Source organism: Echinops telfairi, unplaced genomic scaffold (assembly GCF_000313985.2).
Source record: "Echinops telfairi isolate 266 unplaced genomic scaffold, ASM31398v2 ScPeMD7_9;HRSCAF=40, whole genome shotgun sequence".
In the NCBI taxonomy this organism is placed as follows: Eukaryota; Metazoa; Chordata; class Mammalia; order Afrosoricida; family Tenrecidae; genus Echinops; species Echinops telfairi.
Window position 1 is genome coordinate 67034269 of NW_022103906.1, and position 4811 is coordinate 67039079.

Sequence of the window (4811 nt, forward strand, 5' to 3'; positions counted from 1 at the left end):
TGAATGTTTCCTGAAGCACAGAAGGAAGGAAGTGGGAAGAAAAAAAATAAACATAAGAGCCATATGGATAAGCTTTCAAACACAGTTATAAAAATTTGAAACATCAGCACCCAAAATATGTATAAAATGCCTATCGGTCCCCTGCAGTAAACTGAGCACTGTACGAGGTGACTTCAAAAAGATTGTGTGAAAAAAGGAATTAAAGGACCTGGGACTAGTTTGCGGCAAGATGGCCAAACGCATCAAGAAGGTCGGGATCGTGGGCAAATATGGGACCTGTTACGGTGCCTCCCTCAGGAAAATGGTGAAGAAAATTGAAATCAGCCAACATGCCAAGTACACTTGCTCCTTCTGCGGCAGAACCAAGATGAGGCGCACTGTGGGCATCTGCGCTGCGGTTCCTGCATGAAGACAGGAGCTGGTGGAGCCTGGACCTACAACACCACCTCTGCCGTCCCAGTCAAGTCCGCCATCCGAAGACGGAAGGAATTGAAAGACCAGGAGAAGCTCCACTATCTGAAACCTCTCTGGCCTGTAATAAATGAGTTAATTTATGTTAAAAAAAAAAGGAATTAAAAGGTAATGCAATTTTTCTATGAACTTTTCAAAGCAAGGGTGCTTTGTAATGAAATCCTTTGGTCAGATATAGTTCTAGCTAAAAACAAACAAACAAAGACAAGAATAAATACTAAGAACAATAACCATAAAACAAACGTAGCATCCTTAATCTTGGAGGCTGGTGGTGCTGTGGGCTAGACCGCTCACTGGTAACCAGTAGCTGGCTTGTTCACCCCACTACCTGTGAGAAAGTCTGTCTGCCGCTGGCTGTGAAGATTTGTAGTCCTGCAACCCTTATAAAGAGTGGACATGAGTCGGAATTAACTCGTTGGCAATGGATTTGGTTTGGGTTTTGGAATATGGGTAGATGTGATGCAATCATGACATCATAGGAGCACATTTTCCTGATTACCAAAGCCAAGAGCCTCCCATTCTTTCCTATGCCCCGGACATTTACTTTCCTTGTTTAATTTTGATTCTTTATAAATAAGAAAACAATTTCTTACAATGTGTCCCAAGAACATTGTTCCCATGTTATTTTCTTGAATACAAGTTTCTCTCGATCGATCGTGCATATCTCATGGAGCTGGATAACACACGTTAGTTAGCATGTTAACATTTATGATGAGCATGTTTCATAATGCAGAAATCTGTGGTCGGTTGTGCAATCTAAGATTTACGAGCTTATTTAATCAAGAAACCATATTCATGCTTTATCTATAATATCTAATGAAATGACTATTCTGAGAAATAAGCTTGGAGAACACGAGTCAGAATGGTTGTTTTAAAAGCATCAAAACGTCCCCTTTCCCTATGTATCTATCTATCCATCCTGGCTCCATCAGCTCAGGTGGACTATGAGTCAGAGAGGGTATAGTCATACTTAGAAGGGCTAACAGTCCATACTTATTCAGAATGTTTTCATGAACTTTTAGGGGATTTAAAGGACTATTTTCTCTCGTTTGTTTTTTAAAATATTGATGTCACTTATCCAAAATATGTCATAAAATAAGACAATTTTATCACCTTCTGTAAGAATGAGCAGGCAGAAAGCATTTCCACCAAGAAGGCCTTTAATTGGACCAGTTACCTGAAAGCAAACTGAATGAAAAGCTAAATGATTCCCATTTCCTGATTAAACAGTGATGGTAGCAGACTTTTCTGTTTGTTCGGGGATGTGTGTTTTAATGATAAGAAATGGAATGGAAAGTGTAGATCACTTACCTACATCAATGAATTTTGGTTTTCCAAGAAGACCTTGAGGCCCAGAGAAGATAAAAAACTTATCAGTAATATCCATACACTTATAAATATTGAAAACATAGAGCATATGCTCTCGATCTCAGGGGGCTTGTATATTCCATTTTGCACCAGTGAATTTAAACCCAGGAAGCAAGCTCAGTTTTGGAATTGAATAAAGAATATATTGATATTGACCTGCAACGTGCCTAGCTTCATTTTGTTTAAAAGAAGCGGTCATTTTTATTATATCACTGGGCAGTTCTAGCAGCCATCCCCAGGGACTTTGTCTGCCTTTCACTCTTTCAACACTTCAGATTTACAACGTGACATGGAGGGTAAAGTCCCCTGTCCCCTGTTGTGAAAAAAAATGTAGAGACATTTAGTTATGCTTTCTAAGGCTAGGATGTGCAATAGTATATGGAGATTAGTGATATATGCCCATTACTAGAGACCATGCTTCTCAGAGAATTGTAGCTAACCAGTATGATATTCATCTGCTCCCCGCTGTGGCACACCCTAGCAGAATTCCAAACCCTTAATGGTTAAAAAGACAAATTTTCAGCAATCTAAAGTGTTTTTCTTAAATGCAGTGCAACATAAAAGGCAAACCGTCGGGCGCGAAGGGAGCTTTTCTGTAAGAACTCTCTGGAAGACAAAAGACAATCAGGTTGGTAGTGAAGTGGGGCCACTCACCAAACGGCTCCATCAACCGGAACTGAGGCCTCACCAATTGGAGCTTCCTGCCAGATTAGAAACATTCTCCTGCAAACCGCACTCACACAGCCCCAGAAACCAGGCCACTTCTCTATAAACATTTTGCACTCTTTGTAATCAGATAAAATTATCAAGTGGGCTTGATGTAAACAGAGCAGCAGCAGCAGAAGTCAGCATCCTGCTCCCGAGGGGCTCTGGGGCAAGGAAAGATACAGTGTTAACTGAGTAGGACTGCGTTTACTGGTCCTTTCATTACAGTCATGGCGCTCACCGCACCGCACCCCACCCCACCAGCCCCCAAATATAGTTCATTTGTTGAGCAGCTAGAGGAAAGAGCACTAAATTCAGAGTGATCCCTAGCAAACCTCAGAGACTATTCCCTAACTTCTAACTGCCCACATCATTTCTGAAGGCAACAACTGTCAACACGCCTTAATGTAAAATAGTAAGGGACCAATTTAGTGAAGAAAGTCAATAGGTAATGGAGATATTGAAATGAATCCAGGACAGATGAACCCCGCAGGACCAGTGGTGAGAGTGGTGCTACTGGGAGCCAGGAGGGAAGGGGGGCGTAGAAAGGGGGAACCGATTACAAGGATCTACATACAACTCCTCTCTGGGGGATGGGCAACAGAAAAGTGGGTGAAGGGAGACGTCAGGCAGTGTAAGATATGATAAAATAATAATTTATAAATTATCAAGGGTTTATGAGGGTTGGGGGAGCGGGGAGGGAGGGGGGGAAGAAAAATGAGGAGCTGATTCCAGGAGTCCAAGCGGAAAGTGAGAGTTTTGAGAATGATGAGGGCAATGAATGTATGTGTGCTTTACACAACTGATGTATGTGTGGATTGTGATCAGAGTTGTATGAGTCCCAATAAAATGATTTTTTTAAAAAAGAAATGGATAGGTGAGCAGAGAAATACAAAGTCTAACTATGAGTGACTGCCCTAAATGTATGCTGTGATGCATGACGTATAAAGTGTTTGTCACGTTTGGACTGAGGAGTTCTCTTCTCCAGGGACCCAACATCATCCTTCAGCACCTTCTCTTCTTACTACTTTCGATCTTAATCAGAAATGAAAGGAAGATAGAGATGTCATAGAGAAGTGGTTTAGTCTCCTCAAATATGTATGCTATTGAAGGAAAACTTCGAATAGATTTAATTTAGATGTCTTCCAAGATCTTTTCCATTTGCTTTCATCATTAAGTATTTGCGAAGTTCCTTTTACTGCCTGATAGTCTAATAAATGCATGAGTGACAAATTAGATCAAACATGGTTCCTACTCTCAAGAACCCTACACTATAAAAAATATATTTTTAAATTGTGAAATAGTGAAAAAAAATTGTGAAATAATTTTCCAAATGTCTACTTAGAATCACTGTAATCTGCAGTGATAGGGAGTAAAATAAAGTGTAAGTACAGATTAAGCATAATGTACCACTCATCTATACCTGCCTATGTGCTACACAAATTATCTTTTTTTTTTTTTTACCATTTTTATGACCTACAGTGTAACACCTTTTATTTTCAACTCCAAGTTCTTGTGACTTCTCGCTCTAGCCAGGGGTATAGGTTTGTTCAGGCTGCCTTCAGCTCTGCACAGGGAAAACTTGGCAGGGATTCATCTTAGCAATTTACTACTTCCTTCTAGTTCCTTGTTCAGTAGCTTCTTCCATAATGGGACATGGGAACCTATACCAACAATTGGCATTCTTGCCTGCACAATCCCCAAATTCAGAAGAGTTAACACCCATGGGGGCAACTCTTGACCAACGGAGAAGCAGTGGTTTTAAAAAAAAAAGCTCTTTCTTCCATCTCTCAGATGGGTAGTTTTGAAACACATTGCATAAAGGTCGTAGTAAAATCAAGCACTAGTCACATGCACAAGTGGTTCAATTGGTAATACATCTTGAGTCATTCTGATTTCATTCTGAAAGTTCCTTCCTTCTACTCCCTGAGAATATGTTTTACAGAAATTCTCTGCCTATAAGCTTTACCTCGGGTTTGCTTTTGAGGAAACAGAGGTTAAGTTATTATAATATAATATAAATGCTTGAGGTGTTAAATAATGTTTAATGCAAGTGATCTGAACTTTTTATTAGTCTAGAAGTGAAAATGGGGTAACACAGTGGCTGCAACATGGGGCTCAACATAACAATTCTGAGGATAGTACAGGACCAGGCTCCGCTGTAAACAGGGTTGCCTTGCACTGGAACTAACTTACTGGCACTTGATAACAACATATAAGTCATGTCATCTTTTCCTTAGGACAGCACCATCTTTACATTTTCTACA

General features: G+C 40.2%; 1 pseudogene; it reads left to right on the forward strand.

Annotated features, from left to right (window-relative positions):
• The first annotated feature begins 229 nt into the window (after positions 1-229).
• LOC101638514 lies at positions 230-2438 on the forward strand (annotated as a pseudogene).
• Positions 2439-4811: the final 2373 nt, after the last annotated feature.